General features: G+C 37.0%; 1 protein-coding gene across 1 annotated transcript in view; it reads right to left on the bottom strand.

Annotated features, from left to right (window-relative positions):
* Positions 1-16787, bottom strand: part of pde4ba (phosphodiesterase 4B, cAMP-specific a) — a 148544-nt gene extending 131757 nt beyond the window's left edge. The window contains exon 1 of the mRNA XM_060867612.1: positions 16641-16787. The gene's annotated coding sequence lies outside the window, so the exon portion shown is untranslated. The remainder of the gene's footprint in view (positions 1-16640) is intronic.
* Positions 16788-21617: the final 4830 nt, after the last annotated feature.

Raw genomic sequence — 21617 nt, 5'->3', positions numbered from 1 at the left:
CTTGATTTAAAGCACATCGTTTCCTGGAGTGACCAATAATTTTCTAGCCAAACCATCTGAATTGCAGGAATCTAATGGCTGCTCTCCAATAAAATATAATAAAGGTGGTACAGTTCTTTCTGTTTGGCTGACTGTCTATTTCTTCACATACTGTAATGAGCATTCCCTTGAGCAGTCTGGTGTCATTATAAAGCCATGTTAATGCATTTACAATTTCATTCTGTGGTGATGCCAATAACAGTAATGCTTAATGGGTTTTCATTGTTTAATCTGGGAGGGCATAATCACTGGAATTACACAAAAGTGGCTTCACAGCCACTAAGCAGGAATCCCCTAGTGAGGGCATTTAGATTTCCTTTAATAACCCTTACCATGGCTGTTCTTCTCCACTAGCTCAATAATCCACACTATCAGAGCATTGGGTTATGTTGAGTTTAGGAACAAATGCGGCTCTAAGTCTGGCATTATGAGTTCTATGAGTTCTGTAAGACATGGAATCTTCATTATTTGACTTTGTAATCGCAGTGGAAGGTGAAGGAGGATTTTAAAGGTTGTATCCTCAAACACTTTACAGCCCTTCGCTTCCCTTAATAACATCTTCCATACATTAAGACTTCTAGTAGTTAAAGTATGGCATAGATCCATATACTGTAATCAAAGCCAAAAAAAAAACAAAAACATGCAGAGTGTGCTGTTTAAGTACTAACATTAGTTACTGTCACTACCTGGAAGATGATAAATTTCCTATAAAAACATAAATTTCCTATAAATTTCAAAAGTTGTTGTAATCACATGTTTTTTTACTTACAATAACAAGGTAGTTCCTGTTCTAGTAATCCGTCACCAGCCTGTCTAATTAATTCTCTCTTGAAGAAAAACACGAACTCTTCGATCCTGAAGATTGTGGTTCAAAACCTACTGATTTGTAAAGTGCACCGAAGACTCATTCTATAAATATTAAATAACAATCTCCTCACAGAAAACCTCACCATATAAATGATCTGAGTTGTTTAACAGACGTAACAGTATATTTTCAAAATCTGTTAATCAGCTGTTGTAGATTATGTGGATTATGTGGAGAAGAATAAACAATGCTGTAACAATTACTTTAATTTACAGGCACATTAATTTACAGTAAACCTATATGTCAGACATGCTGCTATTCTTTTAAAATCACCTTCTAACGATAATTCAACAGTGTTAATGAATAATAAACAAATAAAACAGTTTATAAATGGTAAGCTAAAGATTTGAATTAAAAACTATGAAGTGTTTGTACTGTAGGAAGCCAGAGCCACAAAAATATTCTCTTTGACCACTGTGACAGACAGACAGACAGACAGACAGACAGACAGACACAGACAGACAGACAGACAGACAGACAGACAGACACAGACAGACAGACAGACAGACAGACAGACAGACAGACAGACAGACAGACAGACAGATAGATAGATAGATAGATAGATAGATAGATAGATAGATAAAATATACCTTATTGATCTCTAAGAGGAAATGTGAAAGTGAAATATCTAGTACAGAACGTCTCAATCGAATCAACCTGACAACTCTAACTATACTGCCGACATATCCCTGGCTTCCTTGAGTGGATTTTTCACTGAGAGCTACTTTAAACTGTTGTATTTTTCTGGGAAGTGAGCTATCTTAACCTTTTAAACTCTCAGAAGACATTGAAGAGTTCAGATTTGCAATTCTTATTTGCACTCTCACATTTATAAACAAGAGCAACAGCAAAATAAATGGTTTGGGCTATTTTGTTTCCCTCGTAATTTATTTATCAGTAGTTCTTCCCGGAATGCAAGCGACAAAAACAAATGTACAAAAAGCAAAATAAACAGCGGATCATTATCATTCATATTAAGGGTGGATCGTATAAAAGTATATTATTTGTCTTTACACAGTCTACATGAGCTGAAATCAAGACCGCTGTTGTAAAATCCAAGACAATAACAAGACCTGTACTAACCAAGATCTCAAAGGGGTCGAGGCAAAATCAAGATCAAGTCTGAATGTTGAGACCAAGTTTTCAAGACCAAGTACAGCTGATAGACTTAATTCATGCATTAATATTTATATAATTTTATAAACAAACTCAGTCAAAACCAGAAGTCCATATTAAGCGAATTCAGTTAACAAGATCAAGACAAGTCCAAGTACAAATGTTAGTAAATCCGAGACAAATCTAAGGGAATACATTAAACGTCTCAAGAGCATGGGGTTCTTACAGCCCTAAAATTTACATGACACAGAGTAAAAAGTATTTGCCATTAAATCTACTCTTACATGTACAGTACAGTTTATTCTAATTTTAGGTAATGTAACAGCCCACCAAATCTCAGTATGTTCTGAATCTGCAATGTTTAAAACTAAAGCTAAACTACAACTGTGTCTCCTCTTTCCAGAACCAATTCTTCACTTACATTTTCACAGCTTGTCTACAGAGTGAGAGTCACTCCAGTGTTTAACCCGTCAGAGTGACGCAATGATTTCCAAATGCTCTATTATTGCTGCCCTTCACAATATGTTTAGCATGGAAACACACGGAGAGTCGGATTAATTTTGCAGTCCTGTTATATTTCCACTCTAAGTCATAACAATTATTGAATAATAACCCGCAAGTTGGACAACTGAGTCATAATATAGGATTTTTTATGATATGTGTTATAAGAGATAAGTAATATTCCATCTCTTGAAATATGACCTAGTTCCATCCCTAGTTCCTATTTTGCTCGATCCTCCTCTGAAGCCTTGATCAAAGATGGAAGTGCTACATTAGTCTTGCTGAGCAGGACAGGCTGACCCCTGGGAGAACAGGAAACGTTGGAGACTTGGAGATTGTCTGCTTACGCAGTGTCCTAGTGACAGTCCATGGAAACTACACATCAATCACTGAGCATATTTATGTAGCATTCACAAGTGGTGTCTGCACTTCCTACAACTATCCTGAGCTTAAATTGGATCAAACGATAGAAACTTGGCTCTGCCCTACACTGTCACCAGCTTTACAAAGCAAGTGGCTTGGATCCGATCTGGTTTTGTGGGTTGCTATGACATAGGATAAAAGCCTCTGGAAAATGAACACATCTAATGTAATGTAGAAAGACTTCAATTCTCAGAGAAGCATTTATAGACAATGAGAGAGCAAGAAAAAACAGAATAAATGAATTCAAATTTTAAAAGAAAAATAGAGTGCTAGATTGTTCCCGACAAAATGTCTTCAGTCAGAAACAGTGAGTAGTGTCTTCAGTCAGGAACAGTGCAGAATTACATTTCTCACTCTTTCCTATTTGTTTCACTGTAGTTACTGAATGATTCATAGAAGTTATTAAATAATAATCTTTAGGCTGAATAAATGAATAATAATGTGAATATTTAAGGAATAAAATACAAAATGATCTTTAAGTAGATTGTTATCTTATAACAGCAGAATTGGTATTTACTTCTTTACTATATTTTACTAGCATTTTATTACAGCTATATTATTTTTATTTGATTGTAATAAAAAAGTCCTAATAGCTGTATACTCTGTATAGTGTCACTATGTTTGACAAATAAAATACTATTGCCAAAAAAAGATAAACATCTCCTTCTGGATCAAATTTCGAAAATGTTAGAAAAGGGCTCTGTGTCGATACAATCACTAAAGTCACAACACTACTGTCAACAGCCCATTTTACTTTCCTATCTATCATCATCCTGTAGCACAGATCTAAATAGTAACAAATTGCATGTCCTTCTAAGTTTGTTAGTTACTCTCAGATATTAAGAATAGAGCAGTAAACCAAATAGTTTAGCCACTGTGGAAACCCACAACTGCTAGCAACCCGAATAGCCTGCACACGCGACCAGTCGTCAATCTTTATCACACACGACTGAGCAGTCTAGGGCAAAATCAATGCCGGGACACAGAGGGAGGCATTTCGTAATTATAAAGCTCAAAGTGAAACATGTGCTGTTCATACCACAATACAAACAGAAGCTCCAGGACAGCGCAGCAGGATATTATGTGAGCTAAATGAACAAATAATTTTCATCAAAATATTCCCTTTGCTGAACTGTTTAGTATGAATGATTTGGAAACACTTATAGCATTAATATGAGTCTTTATTGGACCCTGTATCTCCTGTCTCTGAGGAGATGCTGATGTTCCAGTTCAACCAACAGGGAGAGCTGAAGTTTCCAAAAGAACGGATCAAATAAACAGAAGCGTGCAACAGGGACAGTGGGGATTTCCTGGTTATTTAACAGGGTATTTTTTGTGATTACCCAGTTGGTGTGATGCTTGGCACCGGATCCCAAACTCACAGTCATACGAGTCTCAAGTGAGGATAAATGTACGTAAACACCTGTTTTTCCTAGTCAATGATCCAGGCATGGGAATTAGAAATATCTGGACAATTAATTTAAAACAGTGCTCTAATATGATCTCTAGACAAGCAGGTTAAACCTTAATTAAAGACTGCTGTATTATTCAATTCTTACATTAAAATCGACATGTATTCATTTACAAATGTGATTTTGATTGAATTGTGCTTACTAATTGCTTATAGCTACAAGACAAGTTTCTAGTATCATTAACATTATGGCAAATGTAAAAAGTCCTGTTCTGATGATGCTCCCATTTGGAAAAATGATAAGTTTCAGCTTTACCTGTATACAAAACACTGAAAACAGAGAACTTCTAACAGAGAACTTACTACAGAAACAACAGAATATTAGAACAAATGCATTAATATAAACCACTCGTTTGAATTAGAGTCCAAGTAACTTTCAGAGCAGCTGAACAAAACCTACTGACCAATCAGATTTGAGAATTTAACAATGCTATTGTCATATAGTACTTACAGTAATTCAAGCCACATAGTACTTCCACTTAACATTCTACAAATTACAAGCTTTTATAAGATTGCTAAAGGCCCCCCACAATTATTTATTTTTTTCTAATTTGTGTCATTGCATGTGAATGTGTCCGCCAGATGAACTATAATAAATAATGAATTCTATGAAGCTGATTTTGTGCAGGTGTATCCTCTTCCTGTTTTATTGACCAACACGTTGTGAGATGCTTGAGTTGTACAATTACATGTGGTAAAAGTCCACCATATTCATTCATTCATTCATTCATCTTCTACCGCTTGTCCGAACTACCTCGGGTCACGGGGAGCCTGTGCCTATCTCAGGCGTCATTGGGCATCAAGGCAGGATACACCCTGGAGGGAGTGCCAACCCATCACAGGGCACACACACTCACTCATACACTCACGCAATCACACACTAGGGACGATTTTCCAGAGATGCCAATCAACCTACCATGCACGTCTTTGGACCGGGGGAGGAAACTGGAGTACCCGGAGGAAACCCCCGAGGCACGGGGAGAACATGCAAACTCCACACACAAGGTGGAGGCGGGAATCGAACCCCGACCCTGGAGGTGTGAGGCGAACATGCTAACCACTAAGTCACCGTCCCCCCCTCCACCATATTCATAAATAAATAAAACATGCTTCAAACCAATTGCCTACATTAGTCAGCCTTCTCTGTTTGTGCAACAAATAGAAAATATTGCAAAGTAAATATTAGGAAATACTTTCAGCCTTTCAGCTCATTTTCATCAGGCTCAGCACTTGTTCAGTTCATAATGTTCATAATGAATTATACCTTATAAAAATTAAAGAGTTTCCCCAAACTGGGTGTGCAACTCTGTGAACAGATTGATCCATATTTATTAGTGTAGTCGGTTTACCCTGTAGTCCAACGTGAAAGCATTTCATACCTTGGATGTTAGATTGCATCATTCCATCCACATTTCATTAAATAAACTTTTAGTTTTCTTCCCATTAAGTCACTAGTCACTGGAATTGACAACGACTGATTTCTCATCAAATCTGCATTCTACAGAGCAAAATATTTCTAATCACACTAAAAGCTTTGAAACATTTGGGCTGTACTTGTTCATTTTAAAAAATATCCTCTGTCTGTTTCCCATCTGTTTCTCTCTGTAAAGTCTTGTTGCAGACATTCACATCATTTATTTATCATTTATTCATTTACGAAGCATAAGTCGATACACAACACAGGAAGAGTAACTTTCTTTACAAGTGTGTACATCTATAAAATACTCTAGCCTTGATGTATGTCAACATTTATTCAACAGGTCTATCTCATATGTTGATTGTGTAACTCAAGCAGGATCTTTATGCTGCCAGAGACTGAACTGTTTGATTTCTCAAACAGATCCTTGTGCAATCAACTTCAGCACTTTCAGAGAGAGAGAGAGCTTTACACAAGGATATAAGAAGAATAAGGACAGAAGGACCAGGATGTTGTTGTTCCATCAGACTAGACTAGCAACCAAAAAAATAAAGATTAAAAAAAAAATTAAAAAAGGTGCAAAAGTCTAAGGGGCTTTTTATACCTGGTCACTTCATGTGTTTTCTGTGATCAGATAGCTATCCGATGGTAAAACGTCCAGGTCTAAATGCCCTCTGAAACGTTTTCGTGACGGATATAAATCCGATCGTTCAAACCACTTCAGGAGGTGGTCTGGGACGCATTTCAGATGAAACTGGACAGGTGTAAATGAATGTGGTTGTTCAAGCCACATACGTCAGCGCTATACTCCTCCCAAACGGAAGTACGTCACTCGCAGGTGATCTTTCACCCAGGTGTCTCGTTGGGTCTTAAAACGCACTGCTTGCCGGTAGCGAAAATGCAGCAAACAGTAAATGCTGTTTTTTGTAGCATAACCGTCGTAACAAGTTTTTTCATCTTATTTTTGATTGCATTCTGAAAACCGCATACACCAAAACGCGTTCCATTTCAATTACCCCGGAAATGAGGTAAAATATATTTGCATTTATATTTGCAATGTAAATGGAACAGTTTTAATAAATCAGATAGCTATCGGATCAGAGAAAACACATGAAGTGACCAGGTGTAAAAAGGCCCTAATAGGTTATTATGATACACTACATAGTGTTTATAATATTTTGAATATTAATTGTTAGGTTTTTAAGAGAATATAGATAATAATAGAATAAATTAATATAGTATTAGATATATTTGTGAATTAGGTCAACAGATTCATTAAAAAGAATTGGGTCGAAGAATGATTCATGAGTCAAATGTCATTAAACGACAGCTGGTCAGGGATCAAAACAGCAGATTTGTAAACATTTGAAAAAAAAAAAAGTTGTAAATCATCAGCGGTGGAATTTTCTTATGTTGTTATGGCAGCACATGAGGAGCAACCAACAACACAATCGTTATGCTAAGGATATACTCAAAATTGATCAAAAATCACATTATATAAATTCATTCACCTTCAGTAGTCATTTTATGATTATCTCAGGGACAGTGGGTGGTGAGGCAGGAATACACCCAGAGGTCATTGCAGGTCATATAATACAATATTATCCATCTATCTAGTCATATGTAATGGATGTGACCTTTTGCTTTAAATTCAACTCTACATATAACTTCCCATATAAGCTGTAAACAATCGTGCATGAATCGAATACAATCCACAGGCAAACTGCCACCTAATTACTGCAAATTTGTGTTAGTAAGAATATCATGGTGACTGAAGATGCAGCGTTTTTATGGAGAGCCTCTCAGGAAATACTGGATTCTTGAAAATTGGCTGGAATCCAGCATTTTGTTTGAATAGATTCATTTACATTCAAATTGGAAGTAGTTTACATGCTGTTTGAAACGTATTTCAAAGGATGAGAGGCTAGTTATCTTCTTGACTGTGAAGCAAAACACAGCAGCGCTACTGAGCTGTGTGTGCGAGGGGGGAAGTGTGGCTGCGGGTATCTACAACATTGTATATACAAAAACCCACACCATGCCTTTTTTTTAATGCAAACTGCCAAGAGAAGTTTATTATGCAAAGAAGCGCTCACTATACACAGACTTCTCTGGAAGAAAGGAAGATTATAATGCTGAGAGCTGAACATTCTGATGAATTTGGACGATTTACTGTATATCAAGCTGAATCTAAAATCCAGCACAGACAAAAAAAAATTAACCAATTTTAGTCATTTTCAACAATACCATAAATGATCTGATTAAAACAGCAGAAAGGATCTATAGAGTGACTATATACACTTTTCTAGGGTTGGGATTGTTGGGCAAATTGCTGTGATATGATTAGAATAAAACATTCCTGGACAAGCTGGTATAAGAAAATAAGTCACATCAGGGTGATAACAGATCACACCATATACATATTGCTTATTATTTCTTATAGTACAATAGCATTTCCCCATGTGTTTTATTCCTTACATAATCATAAATGACCCAATAATGCTCTCTGCATGTCACGCTTATAAAACCATTCATGACCATGTCTGACACAAATATCAAGGTTCACAGGAACCCAGAGGCAGTTTAATCAGAGAAAGTATGTAAAAACGTTATTATAACCATGTGGTAGTGCTATGTGGTAGTTTAGTGGTTAAGGTGTTGGGCTGCCAAGCGGAAGGTGGTGTGTTCCTATTCCAGGTCTACCAGGCTGCCACCGTTGGGCCCCTGAGCAAGGCCCTTAACCCTCAATTGCTCAGTTGTATAGAAAATAAGAAAAGGCCTGCCAAATAATGTAAATATAGCTGTTACCCAGTGAAAAATTGCCATTTTTGTTGAACAGTAATAGATTATATAAATTCCTAAGTAAATATCTGTGACAGATAATGTACACTGCTAATTAACCATTACTTTTCATTTATCAGTATGAATTTTTATCTGAGTATATGTGAAGGAAACAAGAAGTATAAAACAAAAAGTAGAACATAGAAAGCTATTCTGGAAACTATTCACCTTTTCCCCCAGCAAGCTCACCCTGCTGCCTCTTTTTTATTCTGCAAAAATACAGCTTTCAATTCGGAGAGCTTTCATCTCCTTGTTACCAGTGGTTCCTTTCCAATTCATCTCTTTTCCCTCTCGTATCTGACCTCCTGCTCATTACAGGTAGAGATGTACAGTAGAAGTGCTAAAAGCAAAGACGATGGAAAGAAAGGACAGAAGGTCCTTGGGGCAGTCTTGTTTCCAGACAAAACCCTCCCAGATGACTGCAATCATGGCAAAATGTTCCAGCTTATCTAAAACCCTAGAGGTAAGAAAATGATAAGAGTAGGACAAGGGAAAGTTTGCTTTCTTAACTGCAAAAGCTAATAATTCAGTGGTTATAAAAAAAAAAACCTAATTACGTCCTTATTTGGCTTTCATTGCACTCCATTTCCTTCCACCTTCCAAAAACATGCTGATAGGAAAACTGGCTACTTGCTCCAAACGATAATCCAGGATAAAGGTGAAGATAATGAAGACAGATTAATAAACAAACAAGCACCCATATATGTCCCTTAATTTTTTAAACCTCTAAACATGTTAACTTTTGCAGCGATCTACAATAAATGACTATTTTCCAGAGTTCAATGAAGATGCAGTTACATTGCCATCTAGCAGAAAGATTCAAAGTGTGGAAAGAAATTTGTGTTCAGAGTTTGTAGCAATTTCCAGCGATTCCACCGCTTTCGATGTCTGGGATTCCAACGAGTGCGACTGGTAATACTCTTACCATGTGGAATGCTAGATTGGTCCCTCTGTCTCAGATCCAGGATGATGAGAAACTTGGCTTGCAAGTGGAATTGGCAATTCAGTCAGTAATCAGTCTCTGACTTCTGTCTCGTTTCCCGTTCATGAAGACACCAGATGGTTCGAGCTGCCAGTTTGACCAAATCAAACCACCACATACTGAAGGAAAAATAATCTTATCATATAAACATGACACTCCAGCACAGCTTTCATAAAACACAAACATTCAGGTGGAATTCTGACTCCCACACATATGCAAGACATCAGTTTGATAGATTTAGGGCAGAGTACAAGTTCTTGATTCTGATTAGCCTGAAGGTGTCGAATAAATTTGTATACCAAATACCTCAGACAGTGATTCACAAGGGTTTGTAGAGTGGACGCTCCATATAATCAAAGACTAATGATAAACAATTTTTTGTTGTTGTTTAAAAAAAAGATGTCTCATGGCTGATACGGATAATCTTTCTATAAGGAGACGTTTATCTAACATTTATGAAACGTGACTCTGGTGTCTGGCTGATAATTAACTTCAAGACATGTTGAAGAGAGGCTGGTGAGAGTCGATACCTATAACAAAAATGATTACAGAAACTAACATGATTTCATTGTGTTCCACATTAAGTGGGAATAGAGTGTATCTTTTACAAATACTCTGTATTAGCAGATACAAAGATGAAGATTTTGATGAAATGCCTCTAGAAAGAACCTCCGAAATCTGACGAATGGATGCGGACAGTGAGGCAGATTTACTTGATGGAAAAAGTAACATACAGTAGGCTTCAAACGTATTGGTTTATTGAGAAACGATCATTATTTATGGAGAGATTGGATTCCTATTTTCTGAACTTTATCTGAATTCAAATAGACAGAGTATTTATTACTTATTCCTTTTTGTATTACCTTGTCTCCTTTTGTATCTCAAGATTCCATCCAACTTTGTTGCTCTGTATATATAAGTCTTCTTTTGTTTTGTTTCTTATACATAAAAAAAGAATACATGTGAAAATAGAAGTACAACAAACAGACAAGTCTGATTCGACCCCCATACAATTCCAATTTTATTCTATATATTATATATTTCCGTTCTACTTCTAACCTGCAGAATTTAAGTTTAGATCCAATATTAAAGTTGGCAGCACAGCAAAGAGCACATAGCCCTCCGGAGCTAAAGTGACGTGAGCGGCATCTCTAACAGCCAGTCTTTTAGAGATTATCTTCACTGGAACATATGGCTTGGAGTCAGACGGTCAATCAAGTGATTCTGCTAATGAGCAAACTCTGCAAAAGTACTTTCAGAGTTTTAATGTCAAACAGATTTAATTCTTGCATTATTATAGTTCAAATAACAACAGAATAATGGGTTATAAAATGAGTGTTTTCCTGAGATGATAAACGTTCCTTATGTAACCCATAACAACTAGATGTTTAGATGTTTAGTTCTTTCCTCTAGCAAACCATTATGCATTAAACTAGCAAGAATCGGCAAGCATTATTAACTTGCAGATTAAATCATTCGTCATTTACAATTATTTTGAAAATGAAAATCAGTCTGTGACTTCATCTGTGGCAGCAGTTCCTACGTTAAAAAAATCAAACCAAAACAAAACAAAAAAAACAAACGAGACACTCTGTCAGGTTCCGAGTGCCCTTTTCTGTCTGTTTTCCAGAGAAATGCTGCATATTTATGAGCACACAAGGCCTGCAAGCGAACTGACAAGAGAAAGAGAATAAAGCAGGCCGAGTAGACACTTCATGATGCAGTATCTGCTTCCAAGTTGGCTTGGGAAAGAAATGGCTCCTCTGTCCTCACACAGCGATCCCATACTTCACCCGCAGGAGACAGTTAAGCTCTCGACAAGGATACAGTACACAGTGTCATGAGAGCTCTCAGAGTTCAGTCCTTTCTATGTTACAAACAAAGACACACTGTATCTTAGATACCAAACCCCACTGTTTTTAAATCAGCACTGATGTTCTGTCTGTGTCCGTCTCCGACTGCGGCTCAAGGCCGTACCATCGGGTTAAACGCTTCCAATATCATAAGAAATCCTTAATAACAGCAGTTTTGATGGTCTCCACAGTTTGGTGTATTGTGAGTTGTTGACGCTGTTTCGTGCATTATTATTAATATTATTAATATGGTTCGATTCTGAGCTTCGGTTAATATCTGTGTAGAATTTCAGGTATTCTCTCTGAATGTTTTGTTTTCTCATGCATACTCTGTTGAAATGTCAACAAGCTGTGAATAAATGTTTGTGTGCATATTATCCTGTGTTGGACAAGCTCTGTCTTTGACAACCTCATGCCCAGTGATCATGATTAAGAGAAAGCATAAAGAAGAAGAAGAAGAAAAAGAGAAGAAAAGAAGAAGAAGAAGAAGAAAAAGAAAAAGAGAAGAAAAAGAAGAAGAAAAAGAAAAAGAAGAAGAAGGAAAATGAAAAAACAAAAACGACAACAACAGCAATTTATCTCTACTAAACTGAACTGCTTATAAAAACTTCCTATTATATAATAATATATTATATAATAAATAATATAAATTGTTCCTATATCTACAGTATATTCATTACACATACACGTACATACAAATACACAGCAACAAGATTAAATAAGTCACAAAGTACAGGTATATGCTTTAAAATACAATCCAAAGTATCTTCAAGGTGAAATTATCAAGTAGCACAATGTTAGCTAACACTAAACACTAAACAGGCACCTTATATAAAAATATGCGGAATATATTTCCAACTACATAAATATAAGATATTTATATTTATATCAATATAGTTCCTCATAAAATGTAAACACACTCTTAGAGATTTCTCCAGTTAAATGCTCTTCTGTTCGCTTGCTTGAGGTTTCGGTGCTTCTTACATTGTGCCAGCTTTTATAAATAAATAAATAAATGCTTACAGACTTTAAAGCTTGTAATTAATTTTAAACCAGTGGGGACAATTTATGACAAGGACGTGGTTTTAGCCCAAAAATTCTCTTCCACTGTTTAAATACAGAGTGTTAGTACTACATTTCTACATTTACCACAGTTAATGCAATCTATATCTCATTCAAATGCAAAATACAGTAAAAGACATGGTTTGTATTTTCTTTCTATCAGCCAAACCAGAATAAAAATAATTATTCCTGAACGACTTAATTAAAATTTACAACTTTAGCCGTATTCATTAACTCATGAACAGAGTGTCGCATTGTAATGAACTGATTAAATAATTGCACAATCAGATCTAAGCCTGTGATACTTGAGTGACTAGTGCTGGTCTGATTGCTTCTGCAAAACAAAACAGAGGCATAAAGAGAGGTTTCATCGTACAAGAGACTAGATAATATCACTCTCATTTCAACAGTTATGATGTCGGTTTATCTAATGAGTCATCACTAAGCTCATCACAAACAGCAGGCCTTTAGATTTCCAGTCAATGGAAGCAGCAAGAAAATTCATGCCAAGCTGCCAGACTTCCTATATGAAAAAATTGGTGATGTCTCCATTTCCTGTGTAACTCAAGGTAAGATTCATTGGTCTTTGCATGAATTATTAGTTACTGTTACATTAGTTTCTATGGCAACTGATACTACATCTGTACTTGTATGAAGAAAGAATCGCATCATCTAAGCTCTAAACATATAATCATTGATATGCTGAATCTTATGATGTAAGGAGGTAATATGTGTATTTGACTTTTTTGGAAGAAGTCTCTAATGTCGGTGATCGGTGGCATCAATCGTTCATCTTCATTAAGCAGTGTATCCTGTACAGGAATACACACATTTACACCAAGGGGCGAAACAGCATCTGCTTACATGCATGTTATCAATCCTGCTTAAAAATCACAAATGAGGTATTAGTGATGTGATTAGTTTATGGCATAGGATAAATTGTGAAAATATTCTCGTTAATCACAGACCTTATGTCCAGCATTTAACCAAAAACCCATTTAAAACTATTGACTTAAAACAGGTACAAAAATGCAATCCAAGTTTTAAATTTCTAATATGTTTTGCATTTTTCTGAAAGTGTTTCGTGGACGTTCCATAACATTTAGCACATGATATCGTAAAGAAAAAAAAGAGAGAAATATATAGCTTTGGCAAAGTACTGCAGCATAAGAGGAATAAACCATTTCAGGAAATGTTATAAAAAATAATGAACTTTTTAGTCATAACAGAGTACATACAATATGCAAGGGTTTGATCCCTGTATATCTCTCATTGAATGGAAAAATCACACTTCCTCTCAGTCAGCAAAACATCATAACATAACAGTCAGTGACGCTGAGCAAAAGCTAATCGATATCATCCACTTCACAGCCTAAAAGCTTCTGGACATAATGAGAGCAACGTATGGATCAGCACAAAGCAAAAATTACACGGTGGTGACTTCATCACTGAGACGTGAAGCAAAAGCTGCCTGCTGAACCGAAGGCTGTTTTTCAAAATCCTATAAGGCAAGAAGTAGCAGCTCACAAGAGGAACTAAATCAGTGTCAACTTGTTACACATTTCAAACCAACCCATTCTATCTGTATACAGGACGGATCATGAAATGGCACAGAAGCCCTACTGTAGGGTTCAAGTGACACATCTAGGTTTGATAACATCTTCAACATGTAGGCGCTCAAGACAATTATGCATGTGAGTTCTAAAAGGAGGAAATCACAGGGGAAAAACTCTGCTCTGTTAGTAGGTCAGCATATGAACCCTAAGCTGTTTTTTTTTTCAGTAAATGTGCTGCATAATTACTCTATAAATGTAAAGGTCAGTTTGGGTATTAAGCAGATTTGTAGCCCTTTAACTCACAAGCTACAATTTGCTCATTGTGATGTGAAATCTCTCCACACAGGTCACTGAGGTGTAAAATGTAATTAATATGGTACAGAGCTCTGCGTTCATAGAAAAAATGGGTTATTTAAGGGTTCATTGGATAATTAGTGATTCCTAGCCTCTTAAAAGGGTTCTACCTTCTGAGAAAAAAAACACAAAGGGATTACTGGAAAACCTTTAGGAGTTCTCAGTTTTTTCTCAATGTAATCAAGAAGACACATTAATCCGTGCAGGTCCTATAAATGTTAAAAGAACATTCATTGTGAGACATTACAGTGCAAAGACAGGATAAGAAATTTCCTGCTGTTTATGACTTTCTCATTACTAACTTGTTATTATCTATGAAAGCTGTGCTCAATTTTAACTCTTTACACAAGTTCACTTGCACAAGACGCCACTGCGTGTAACACCATTATGAGCATCACATTAATAAAGTCCACATGGGAAGCCTGGCCTTCCATGTAGCAATGAAATAGTTAGCAAAGTGTCTATATTATCATTGGTGAAATTCAATATTTTACACAATCGGTATATCAAATATCACTGTTTCATTTCAAATTGAAATAAATACACTGATCAACCATAACATTAAAACCACTGACATGTTAACTGAGTGACATTATCTCATTACAATGGCTGCTTTCAAGGCATGGGACATATTAGGCAACAAGTTGATGTGATGAAAGCAAAAAAATGGACAAGTTTTAAGGATCTCAGTGACTTTGACAAGGTCACATGGTGATGGCTAGAAGACTGGGTCAAAGCTGGATGCTAACCTGTGGAAACACCAGGATGTACAATGGGAAGAAGTCCAACCATCTCTTAGAAATGTTCTGCTGAGAAACGTTGGGTCCTGGCATTCATGTGGATGTTACTTTGACACGTAATGGCAGCGGCCTCATTCAGCTGGATAATGCTCTCTGTCACACTGCAAAAATGAATCAGGAATGGTTCAAGGAACCGGAAAAAGTGCTAAAAGTGCCGATTGAGTATCAGTGGATTGTACTAGACAAAAAAGTGTGATCCATCAAGGCTTCACCTCTCGGCTTACAGGACTTAAAGGATTTGCTGCTAAAACCTTGACACCACAACCGGATACCACAGCACACCTGCAGAGGTCTTGTGTAGTCCAGGCTTCGATGGGTCAGAGCACAAGGGGAGGGCACAATATTAGGCAGGTGGTTTTATTGTTAAGGCTGATTGGTGTATGTTAATAACAGACCGATGCTTCCTCTATTGCACAAACCACAAGCTGCAACTGATGTAGAAATTATCAGGCAAAATGAGGAAGTATGTGCTGTACATGACACGTGAATTCATACCGTTGTGTATTTACACATTGTGTAGTCCTATGTTGGCTTGATTTGAGGCACACCATATCATCTACATCCTGCATTTGGAGGAACTTTTGATTGCACAAGTTCTCACAAAATGGTAATCAGGAAACACACAAAGAAATCTCTAGCCACTATCTCTTTAAAGTGTTGTGAAATCTCCAAACACAGTTGACTAAAGTATAAAAAGCAGAGTCTTTAGAAGCCCTAATACTTTAGATCCAAATTGATCTTTACGGGATGTTCAATGGTTCTTAGCCTCCTGAAAAGGGTTTCTACGTAGAACCTTATCTGATAAAGAATCACTGTTGTAGAAGAACAACCAATGATATAATGTTGTTGTTTTTTTGTTTTTTTTTTTATCACCAGCCAGGATGGGGACATTCTTGCTGTTTATAACATGCAATAGATTAAAAATCGAAAGGCTTTGTGCTCATTTTCATCTCTGAGTTCTGCACGTAATACCATCTAGAGTCTGGAAATAGAGGAACTTTGGACACTTTTGTGTTCCCTCACATAACATAACATTCCATTGAAAGCTAAATCTGGATGATGTAGAAATGTGTAGAGGGGATTAGACGGACCAGAGGTGTACACGCTGTACACACATCTCTCATATCCACTCCGTGCACACAGCAACTTCATCATTCACCCGCACTAGAAAGCACACACATAGACAGAGAAACTGACATGATAAACTGACAAAGATGACCAAGGATTCAACCGTGACATGAATCGCAGGAACCTTCCAGATCAACATTTAGAATAAGAAACATCCCAGCATGACAGCTTGAGGATTTTAACAATAGGACATAAAAGCGCGTGCGTAAAAACATCCCGGGTTGATGCTTACCTTAAATCCGACTCCACTTTTCTCCCTGAAACCACGACGCTAACACGGTCTCCGGTGCTCACGGTGCTCACTGACACACCGAGATCGGTGCTGGACCCTGCGTGTGTAAGCAAGAAGCCATGAGGAAGGGTTAAGCGTCTAACATAAGCGTCACCCAGCCTCCTGTCCCCCAGCCTCCCCTGTCCGTATTAACACACCACCTCCCCCTCTTTCACATGCTCCCCTTATTCACACCTCCTCCTCCTCCTCTTTTTCTTCTTCTTCTCCTCCTCTTCCTCCTCTTTCACATGCTCCCCTTATTCAAACCTCCTCCTCGTCTTGTTCTCCTCCTCCTCTTCCTCCTCCACCTCTTTCTCCCCTTCTCTCTTCTCTGTTGCTTTCGCTTTACCAAACGCGTCTCAAGAGGACAAACACTCACACAAACGTTACCATGTAAACGAGTTCACTCAAGTAAACTAATAGAGGGCGGGGCAAGTATATGCAAATCAGGCATGTAAATGAGGCGTGGTAAGTCACGCCCATTGTTTGCTCTCAGCTAGAGTGCATGTTTTAGGTTATCAGTAAAACTATGAGATGGTTGTGGGTTTTGTATAACTAGGTGGTATATCACAAAAACATGTGACATGACATCTAAATGAGATCAAAATTTTCTACGTAATGAGACAATTTGCCAGACATCTTCACTGGTCAGAACTGCAAGCTGGAGCTTATCCCCTGTCCACTGGGAGTGACAGGAATACACACAGAATGACACACACACACACACACACACACACACACACACACGCACACACACACAGGTACACACACATACACACACAAACACACACACATACATACACACACGCACACACACAGGTACACAAACACACACACATGCACACACATACACACACACGCACACACAAACACACACATACATACACACACACATACACACACAGGTACACACACAAACACACACACAGGTACAAACACACACACATACATACAGTACACACAAACACACATACACACAAACACACACATACATACACACACACACAAACACACGCAGGTACACACAGGTACACACACACCCACAGGTACAAACACACACACAGGTACAAAAACACACACAAACACACTCAGATTGTCTCAAATCAGCTTTACAGAAGCACAACCAGAATAAAAAAGAAATAAGCTTAAAATTAGTTTCTATTAACTCTTAAATATATTAACTCTTAAACAAGCCTGCAGTGACAGAAGAAAGGAAAAACTCCCTGAGACGATATGAGGAAGAAATCTTGAGATGAAACAGACTCAGAAGGGAACCTCATCTTTATTTGGGCTTGTAAGCAAACCTGTCCACCTACTGACATGTTCTGTAGAAGATGAGGTGTGGAATATAGAGGAACACATAGGAAACCCATATTGACAGAAAGAAAATTGAGCTCAGGATCAAACTAAATTAAAACAATTTTCTTCATACATCACCACTAAAATGTACAGTAGAAATTCAGTATAAATAAACAACACCATTCTGCTACAAAATCAGGTCATCATATATGTTGTATTAAATAAATGACATTATTTAAACAAAACATATAAATCATGAAGATATAAATCATATATGCTACATATAACATATATGATTCTCTCCTTTGGCTTGCTCATTATAGAATCTACTGCAAATATACACCTAGATGTAAAGGTGCTTTTGACACCATCTTTTGTTAAAGGTGTTATTCAAAACCATATTGAACTGAATCTGTTCATTTGCAGAAATACATTTGTATCCAGGTAAGGCAGCTTACAGTTCACCTTGTCAGTAGAACAAGTGTTCCAGGAGTGTTTCCAGCTTCAAGGACAAGAGACAGAACAGTGAGTGCTGATGAACAGAATATGAATAGCAGATATGGGCTTGTAATATATAACGTTATGTTCTATTCTATATGGTTGTCTGAAGTAGGTGTCTAGAGACTTTTTTTGCTGAGATTTCACAGGACCTCTTGTGGAAATGTCACTTGGTTTGTGACATCATGTTAGAAGCTTTGTCCACCCCACCACTCCACAAAAACATGTAATGTGAAATCAGCCTTACACAGTTCACAGGTAATAGTTAAAAAATCAAAATGTTTTATCAAAAACGTTTATTTTTGAATGATGAGTGGAAAAAAAACCCTCACCCTGAACATCTGTCCTAGCCAATAAGATGAGAATAATTTACAGAGTAAATGGAAAGTATTTACTGTATTTTAAAATGTAGCTAAAATTAAACAAGTAACTTAATATTAACTGGAAATATCTTTTAAACCGATCTTAATAATAACAAAAAACAAACTTGGGCCTTATTTACTTCTTAATGTTCATTAGCATTTTGTTTTATCATCATCATTATAAAACTAATGGTATTAAAAATGTTATTTTCCTGCTAATATTTACAATGTCTAATGTCCACAAGTGTGAACAAAAATGTACAGGTTGCAGCTGATTAGTTTAATTCATATATTTTCTGGTTGCCAAAAGACTTGAATAAGAAAACACTGTGGAAATCTCCAGAAAATTCCTCTTGACTCAACAATGCCTGTTCATTTTCAATTCCACCCCCTCAATCTAGCATGTTGCACTGCGTATTATCAACCCAATTTGGATCACACTGACCCAACTAGCTGACCCGACAGCCGAGCTTTAAAAATAACCCAGCATTTTTAGATAGTCATAAACCACCAAAGACACAGCTTCAACTCAGAAACTTAAGAAAACACCCTGAGATCCACATATTCAAAAAGATAGACAGAAAGTGCAAATATAAAAACAGATAAAAACATGATCAGCTATCACTATTGGGAGGAAGACCACAGTCAATATTTGAAAGGTGCACTGGATTAACCACCTGCTGTATTCAACTCATGAAAAATTAACACAGAGATCAGTTTTTCTGTTTGCTGAAAAGGAAACGAAAATGAATGATAGCAGTATTGCATCAAAGCACGCATTAAATCTCTGCCGCATAAAACGAGGGCATAAGTACATGTGTACAAATGAAAAAACAAGGCCAAGGATAGAGCATTGAATTTTATATGCCGGTGCCAATTTTAGGAGAAGTCTGAAAGCTTAATCATTCTGAAATAAAAAACAAAAGCTACTTTGGGTCTGTTTTAAAGTTCACATACACTGATGTTTGGTTGCAATTAAAAATATTACTGTATACATGAAATCAACCTCATTTTCAGGTGCCTCTGTTAGAATAATCAGAGTTTTGCAGGCTGTAAAGGAAGATTGAATAACGCTGAGAGATTCATTCTATTATTATAGAAGACAATTAAACAGCTTTACTGGCTTTTCAGTGGATGATCTTCTAATGAGTTATATTTACTGCTTTTGGCAGATGCTGTTGACCAGAGTGACTTAGACTTTTATCTCATTTATACAACTGAGCTATTGAGGATTAAGGGTCTTGCTCAGGGCCCCAGCGGTGACCACTTGGTGGTCCTGGAATCTTAGCCACTGAGCAAACACTGACACACAACTGCCTAATTGATTGATCTTTAAGAATCAAGGGCTTGAACCTGAAGTGAACACGTAAGTTTACAATGAGACTGCAGCGAGAAGAAGAGAGAAGTGCATGTAATGGTAGTTGCAGTAAAGCAATGAGATGACAAAAGCCAGTGCACAGATCTTCTTTCTTACTATAAGGTTAAGACCTGAATTTTAACATCCAGTGTAAATTCTACCCTTCATACCATATGGCATGTTGTGTCAAAAAACGTGATGTCTTTACGGATAAAAAAAAAGAAAACAGACCCAAACGCAGAGATAGCTAAAAACACGATTTACAGTAATAACATAATAAAAACACCAAAAAGAAGAATACTGGGGAAGGAAACTTGAGGAAAGAAAAGACTAGAAAACAGAGACAACACAACAACAGGGATAAATATGGAAGACAATTAGACACATAAGGAACCGGTGTGCAGAGGCAGAAAGGACTTAAGACTAAGGCAGGGCAGACACGTGAACACAAAACATAAACAAAAACACATGGCACAAGACGCAACTGCTGGAACACCCCCTAATGTTCCAACAGGAAAATGTCCAAGCGTGATCCTGACATGTGAAACTTCCTTTGGGCTTCAGAGCAGAAAATGTTCCCCAAAGCATTCAATTCAAATTTCAATTTCAATTAAAATCTATTTGTATAACGCTTTATAAAATTGACATTGTCTCAAAGCAGCTTTACAGAACATAAACATAGAACTGTTTACATTTTTTTTGTATAAGAAATGAAATTTTAGAAACTTAATATTTTTATGTAACACCTTTTTTATTTAATTTTACTGAATTCATATTCCTTTAACAGCTACAAAGCTGGGAATACATCCTTTCTTTCACACTTTCCAGATGAGTGCCCACTAACTGCCCATTTCATCAGACACCCACAATTGTCTAGTGGTTTATTTATCAACATGGTAGAAAAAATGTGATTACTTCCTTCTAGAGATCATGACCAGTTACTCTGTCTTGGAGGAGGGATGGTTGTGGTATTGAAATCTCTTAATGGTAGGATAATTGGTTACATCAAAGTTTCCCAACCCTGTGTCCTGCTACAAACACATGTGATGCAACTAATGTGTTAGATCAGGGAAAACACTGAATTGTGAAGAACATCAGCTACTCCAGGAATAAGGTTGGGAACAATTTTATTAGACTGTTACAAAAAGTGAAGAAGGTTCCTTATTCAGAAAATCCAGGTTTCTTTTGAATCATTCTCATGGATGGATCTGAATTCCTAGAGATTCATGTTTACAGGTTGTTGGTGTGATGCTCAACATTTGTCAGACTGTATATTTATAATCACACCATCCAGTGTAACCCATATAAGGATGAGGTTCCCCTTTGAGTCTGGTTCCTCTCAAGGTTTCTTCCTCCTCCATCTAAGGGGGTTTTCCTTGCCACTGCTGCCTGAGTCACCTCAGACTTGCTCATTGTGGATAA

Source organism: Tachysurus vachellii, chromosome 4 (genome assembly GCF_030014155.1).
Source record: "Tachysurus vachellii isolate PV-2020 chromosome 4, HZAU_Pvac_v1, whole genome shotgun sequence".
Taxonomy (NCBI): domain Eukaryota; kingdom Metazoa; phylum Chordata; class Actinopteri; order Siluriformes; family Bagridae; genus Tachysurus; species Tachysurus vachellii.
The sequence above is the reverse complement of the archived record's forward strand: the minus strand, read 5'-3'. Positions and strand labels throughout refer to the sequence as shown.